This window comes from Lolium rigidum, chromosome 7, assembly GCF_022539505.1.
Source record: "Lolium rigidum isolate FL_2022 chromosome 7, APGP_CSIRO_Lrig_0.1, whole genome shotgun sequence".
In the NCBI taxonomy this organism is placed as follows: Eukaryota; Viridiplantae; Streptophyta; class Magnoliopsida; order Poales; family Poaceae; genus Lolium; species Lolium rigidum.
This window is the reverse complement of record NC_061514.1, coordinates 29,516,314-29,523,499: the sequence shown is the minus strand read 5'-3', so window position 1 is coordinate 29,523,499 and position 7,186 is coordinate 29,516,314. Positions and strand designations below refer to the sequence as shown.

The 7,186-nt window shown below is 48.2% G+C and overlaps 1 pseudogene; it reads right to left on the bottom strand.

The window, feature by feature from the left end:
• Positions 1-291: 291 nt before the first annotated feature.
• Positions 292-5,942, bottom strand: LOC124671095 (annotated as a pseudogene).
• Between the last annotated feature and the right edge of the window lie 1,244 nt (positions 5,943-7,186).

The window sequence follows — 7,186 nt, the reverse complement described above, 5'->3', positions numbered from 1 at the left end:
TCTCTCCCGTGTCGCCCCGTGTGGTGACCGGGAGAAACCCTAGCCACGCGCCATCCCTGCCCCCTCATCTCTCCCTCCCATCCCCCGTCGCCGCCAGGGGACGTGGCCGGGCAAAGCCTGGTCGGCGCTGGCGGCGGGGCCTTCTCGTCCTCTCGCGTGTGGGGGCTAGACGCGGGTCTCCCTCCTCGGGCCAGGGCGCGACTTTCTCGTCGGGGGGCCTCGGTGGCGGTGCTCGGGCTCAGCACGGCGGCAGTGCGACGGGTGACGAAGTGGTGGTTCGTGCCTAGAACTTCAGGCGGCGAGGGTCGTGGGTGGCGTGGCTGCGTGCGACTGTCTCTGCATCTTGGGGGAGGTGGCGGCGCGGTGGAGGTCGCCAGCTCCTGACGGCAGGGCGGCGGTGGCGTTCGTCGGTTCCTGGTCGAGAAGGAGGGGAAGGCGCAAGCTTGGCTGAGCTGGGCTGCTCGGTGGTCGAGAGTCGGTGCTGCATGGAAGATCTAGGCCGGGAGGGTTGGGATCTGCCGGTGCCGGCACGTTTGTGATGACCAGGCGACGGCGGCCTCGGAGTGACAAGACTGAGATCCTAGGCATGTGGATGTGCATGCTGGTGGGTGGCAAGATCGGAGGAGAGATGTTGACCGACGGGCGGCCATTGGTCAACCACAGTGTTGACGGTCGTGCAGGGTGGTTGGTAGGTGAGTGGCGGGCGGGCTCTAGCAAAGTGGTGGTGGCGGCTGCGAGCTGGCGGGCCAGATCTAGGCCCAGCGGGCTAGGATCCGGTACCTGCTTTACGGTCCTGTAAGCTCGAGCTCTGCGTGTTGCGACCCTGGCCTTGCTTGGCACCCTGTTGCCGTTGTGCCTCCCCCACCTGCACGTGCGACCTCAAGGGGCTGTTGGGCCACGATCGTTTGGGATGGTAGTTTGATGGTGTCAGGAGAAATCCTTGCCGGCCCATCCGGCGTTGGCACGTCGGCGCCTGCGGGTGTCGTCATCCCTACATGTAGGGCATCCGGTGACCCATCTCTACTCCGATCCCCTTTGAGTATCGGGGGAAACCCTAGGACTAGTTCGCTGGTCCAGGCAGCAGCGTAGTCTCAACGTTGCTTTCCTTCTTGGAGGTGCTGCTGAAAAGATACGAATGTTGCCTAGAGGGGGAGGGATGAATATGCGGTCTAAAACTTTTACGAGATGGGCTTAACAAATGCGGAATAAAACTAGCGTTAACTTTCTCAAGCCCAAAGCCTATATACTATGGTTCACCTATGTGAACAAAGCAACTTATGCTAAGCAATACAAGCAACTATGTGATAGGAAGATATATAACTTCAAGCACGATGGCTATCATAAAGTTAAGTGCATAAGTAAAAAAGTTCGGGTATATAGATAACCGAGGCATGTGGAGACGATGATTTATCCAAAGTTCACACTATTGTGAGTGCTAATCTCCGTTGGAGAGGTGTGGTGGCTTAGTGCTCCCGAACGCCACAAGAGGCATCACCTTGAGGCGTGTTTGCTCGATGCAAACCAATGACACAAAGGCCTCACCCCAAGATGAGGTAGGCACACCATACACTAAGCGCCACGAAGTCCTCACCTTATTCTTCGGTCACCCTTGCCACAAAGGCCTAGATCACAGTTCCACTAAGGGATTTCCTTTGAGGCGGAAACCAGGCCTTACACAAAAGTTGAGGCACACATCCACAATTTAATTGGAGGCTCCCAACAAATCACCACAAAGGCCTAAAAGCCATCTAGGGTTCCAAGAACCCAAGAGAAGCGAACTCCTCACTTTCACTTCCATGAATCACCGTGGAAAGCTCACACTGATGCACCAAATACAATGGCAAATCCTTCACTCCCAAATTCCACCAAAGTTACAAAAACTTGTGGGGGAAGAAGAGAGGAAGAACAAAGGAAATTCACAAAGAACTTAAAGATCAAGATCTAGAGGATTCCACTCACAAAGAGAGGATTTGATTGATAGAAATGTAGATCTAGATCTCCTCTCTCTTTTCTCTCAAACATATGCAAGAATCATGGGAGGAATCAAAAACTCGAGCAAGCTTTGAAGGTCAAAATTTGAGGAGGACCAACCAGGTTTTGAGGAAGAAGAAGGCTATTTATAGCCCCCACGAAATATGGCCGTCGTGGGTTACCAGGCCGGATTATCCGGCCTCCGGCATGAAATATCCGACCAAAAATCCGGGGCCAATACAGGGGCGCACGCCCAAGTAGTTTTTCCGGGGCCGGATAATCCGCCCCCTGAAAACTAGCAGAGACAATAAAACGAGAATGAGTACAACTTGAGCATCCGGATTCCGATTTGATGATTTTGGGGTCGTTTCGAAGCTAGTAACAAGCTCTACAAGATCGTGCAGGGAACCATCATAGTACAGCAAGGGAGTATAGAAACAAATGATTAAAAGGTTTGACCTATCTATAAAAGAAAAACCGGTAAAACCTCCAACCCAACCTTGAAAACGTAACAAGTTTCCCATGCAAAATCCGTTTCCAATGACTAGAGCTTGTTATGAGAATAAGCACAAGCTCTAAAACATCACATGGAGAATATCCAAATAACAACTAAGAAAGACGATGCAAGGATGCAAAGATTTGAGCTCTCTGAAGAATACGATCGAGTTACTCACTCGAGAGCCCTCTTGATAGTACGGAAACTAAACTATAAACCGGTCACCAACTACACGATGAGACCGATAACAAAGAAATCCTATCAAGAGAAAACCTTAACCTTGCGTGTTCCTCTTGAGCTCTATGATGACGATCTTAACCGCAACAAGATGGAACGCCTTTTTGATTGTGCTTGTTTGATGACGTCTTGTGGAGTGCTCCCCTATAATCCACCATGGGAGAGCTTCTTCTTCGGCACATCTTCACAAATCCATGATCACCATATGGATGGCAAGCTTCAGGCAAATGATCTCTTCAAGATGGCTCATCTTGAACTTGCACTCATTTCTTCATTCTTTATCATGTTGATGTCTTGAAGTTAAACTTGAGGGCTCACTTCATCTTCATCTTTAAGACATACTTGATACTTGATATTCTTCATTAATTTCTTCTTATTGCAACCTTGAAGCCAACATATGGCTCAAGCATTGCCTATGGATAACTCCAACAAATATAACTCAATGCAAACATTAGTCCACATGGACTGCCATGAATTACCAAAATCACATATAGGGGCTCCATGCACTTTCAGCTGCCTTGCTACTCAACGGCCGACGGTGCTTGTAGCGTGGTGGGACAACTTCGGTGGGTGCGTCGGCTGCGGGTCTCCTTGCTTCGTTGTTCTGTCTATGTCTTCCCTTGTATCACTTTACTTTCTTGTTGGGCATATCTGTGTTGTTGCCCTAATATTTTACTTTTTTTCGAACGGTTGTATGGTGTGGTTGCTTTATTTATAAAGCAGGGCGAAAGCCTATTTCGAGGAGGAGGTAGTGCAACATAGTTTTTTTTCCAGTTTCAAGTGGGGTTGCAATTAAGTTTTTTTTCCAGTTGCAAGTCAGGTTAGAACTTAGTTTTTTTTTCAAGTTGTAAGTTGATTTGCAACTAAGATTCATTTAAGTTACAATTGGGGTTGTAACTGTTATTTTTCAAGTTGCAGGTCAAGTTGCAACCGAGATTTCTTTTTTTCCAGTTGTAAGTCGATTCAACCGAGGTTTTTTCGGTTACAACTGGGGTTGGAATTGAGTATTTCTCAGGGTATATCTGGGGTTGCAACTGAGATTTTATCCATATACGCCAGGTTGCAAGTGAGGTTTTTCCGAGTTTAAGCCAATCTGCAACAGAGATTATTTATTCAGTTACAACCAAAATTGCAATTGAATATTATTTGTAGTTGCAAGTGGGATTGTAACTAGTATTTTTTTTAATGTACCCTGGTCAGTTGGGAGATTTGTTCGAGCACTTCAAAAAAAACAGAGATTAAGAGTTAAACAAAAGAAAGCATGTATCGTTTGATTTTATGCATCAACAGAGAATACATGTATCGTTTAGTTTCCATGTATACATATATGCAGCTTGAGTACAAGCAGATATATTCTCTCAAACTTTTGTTCTCCTATAAAGTTTCATTTCGCCAATATTTTTTTTTTTTGAGGGAAAAGCACGCTCTTTATTCAAACTTTAACATCAGTATATAAAGATTGCCGGATAAACTCCGGAACAACACCATGAAAACTAGAAAAACTAGATAGTTCACTGGAACGAGCTAACTGATGAGCCGCACTGTTCAAACCACGGGGAATATGCTTGAAGCTGCAAGACTGAAAGGATGTCGCCATCAATTTGATATCTGTCACCCAGACCCGATCGATCCATCGATCATTAAGCCTATGGATCAGGGATAGACAATCAGATGCCACAATTAGAAACCGATAACCTTGAGTGTGCGCAAAAGAGACTGCTCGTCTGATGGCTAGCGCCTCCGCCAATTCTGATGTCGTAACCTCCCTTGAGTGTGCGCAAAAGAGACTGCTCGTCTGATGGCTAGCGCCTCCGCCAATTCTGATGTCGTAACCTCTGGGAGATGATCACTTGAAGCCTGCCAAACATTCTCCATGATGGTCCTACTGGACTCACCATGCCATCTCATTCTCGTGGAAGAAGAGCTCCTTGAACCGCTCCAGGTGATGCGGCTTCATCGCTACGGCCACCGCCACATCGCCGCTGTCTCCAGCGCTGTAGACGAACCAGGTGTACGACACGGCAGCCGGCGCAACGACCGCAGGCTCGCCCCACCCGAAGTCGGCGTCATGCGACGCCATGCCCATCCAGCTTATCACCCGGAGGTCCGTATCTGGGAGCTCCCTCCCCGGTTTAGACGACGCATCCGCCGCCGTCTCCAGGTAGTCCACCAACGAGCGGGCGTACTCGTCGCCCTGGCCCGTCGCCATGCGGAGCCGCTGTGCGCCGAACTTGAGGGGGCTGGCGAGGACGTCTCCGACCTTAGCTGACACGGACGTGCGCACGCCAGCGTTGCCGAAGTAGGCGCTAGGGAGCGGCGGCGAGAGGCGGGCGCGCATGTCGACCACCGTGTAGAGTCGGGACTCGGCGCGCAGCGCCAGATGTGAGCCACGAGAGAGCGGAACAAGGACTCGCCCGTCCGCGCACGGAGCGCGGAAGCCTGCGCGCTGGTCACACGCAGGATGGCACCGGCTAACTCCGACGGCCTGGCGGCGCCTGTTGCAGACCCGGCGGCGTTCCGGCAGTACTCATGGCTGTGGTCGAAGAGGATGACGGGCGGGGAGCGTGCGCGGAGGGGACTTCGGTCGAGGTACGGGGGTACAGCGTCGCCGGCGGCGCCCCTGGCCAAGCTGGACCACGTCTGCATGAAGTGGAAAGAGCTGCGGCCATCAAGGGCATAGTGGTGCATGCCCGTGCCCAGCACCACGCCTCCTCCATGTAAGAACGTAACCTGATTAATTGCCAGAATAAGCAATCTGTTAATTTCTATGTGAGAAAAAGGAACGATATATTTATACCTCGATCAGCAAACTAACCTGGAGCAGGAGCAAAGGTCTGCCGCCGGCACCGACCACTTCCTCAGAGGGAGGAACGAACATGTCACACATGGCTTTCGACGGCGCGAAGCCCTCTAGATCTTCTAGCACAGCATCTGACTCCGCGACAACAAAAACGGCACCCTGGCCACTGCAATCGATCTCCAGCCGCCCGTCGGGGGCCATGCCGAGGCGACCAGCCAAAGGGTAGAACGGCACTAGCGCCCTGGACAGTGCGGTCCTTAGGATGTCCGCCGAGAAGAAATCAGCTGGGCAACCCACACCGAGCGGCCGGAACAAGTAGATCATCGGCGAATAACCGCTCCGAACGCCAAGGTCCAGGTTAGATAGCCAAAAGGGGCCATGCGGGGTGGCCTCGCTCGGCCTTACCAGCTCCCAACTGATGACATTGATGCCCGCCATGTTGTGTGGCCTGCCGGTATGAGGGATTTTGATCCTGATTACAAACGGGATGGTTTTATATATAAGCATCTCAAAAAGGTGCATGAAATTTTATAACTCGTTTAACACATTCATATAAGAATTACAGATTATAAGATAAGAAAGCCAAAGTTTATCCCATATTCCTAAGAAAGGCAAATATTAATGTTCTTGAATGCCGTGCCAAAATATCGGATACCACCAATAAATAGTCCATAGATATGAAGAAAGGGGACAATTCATCTATCTTTCTATCTATCAATTCTATTCTATTAAATTTTTATATACATACTAAAAGCAAAATATACATAGTTTAAAATAGACACACGAGGTTAATCCACATCACCAAAATTATCTAACTCGTCCGTTTTTGGTGGAACCTAATTACAAACAGCTGAGATCAACAGACTTTTTGTTCACATAAATATGTACATGGATATTATTTCTCACCTCACGCCACAAATGATGGAATTGTGGTATGAACTAGAACAAATAGCTAAAAGTATCAACCGACCTGAGCCTCTGTTTATCGGTAGACCACAACTAACAATGTGCATCATTATCATTATAAACATACAAGACAAAAACAACATGCAACGATAAATTGTGTCTAAATAACATTTACTACTTTTATAATCCGATTTTAGCTTGATGACTTGGTAATCCACAATCCGCTGGCCCAGTTTGGGTAAACTAAAAAATAGATATGTCGAGTAGAGAATGTGCAAAGAGGTTGATTATTAGGCAATGTGTAACGGGTTTCGATAGTATTTCCGTACCTACAATACAAATTGTGGCCCCTTTTGTTTAAAAAAATCAGAATCATTTTAAAATTGCAGCTCCTAGGAATTTGCTATAGATCTGGATTATCGACATTCCAGGATTATAAGTATTACTACCTCTGGACCACTTTAAACGACGCGGGCTTGCAAAAGGGATAAACTAGGTTTGGCTCTCCTCCGCGTCGATTTAATCCGACCGGAGGGAGTGCAAAGTATCTTTGTACAATACACACTACCTGAAATAAATAGTTGCTTCGCACAAAAACTTGTGGGATATTAGTTCTAAAAGTTTGCTTATGATATGAGCAAACACACATTTTCTCACTTTCTACTATGTATGTTCTTTTTTGCGCTCGGAACCATGAACGAAAATAAATGTCTCATTAAGATGCGAAAACCATGTTATCCATTTTTTATTTTCCATTATAATAGTCTAAAAGAATC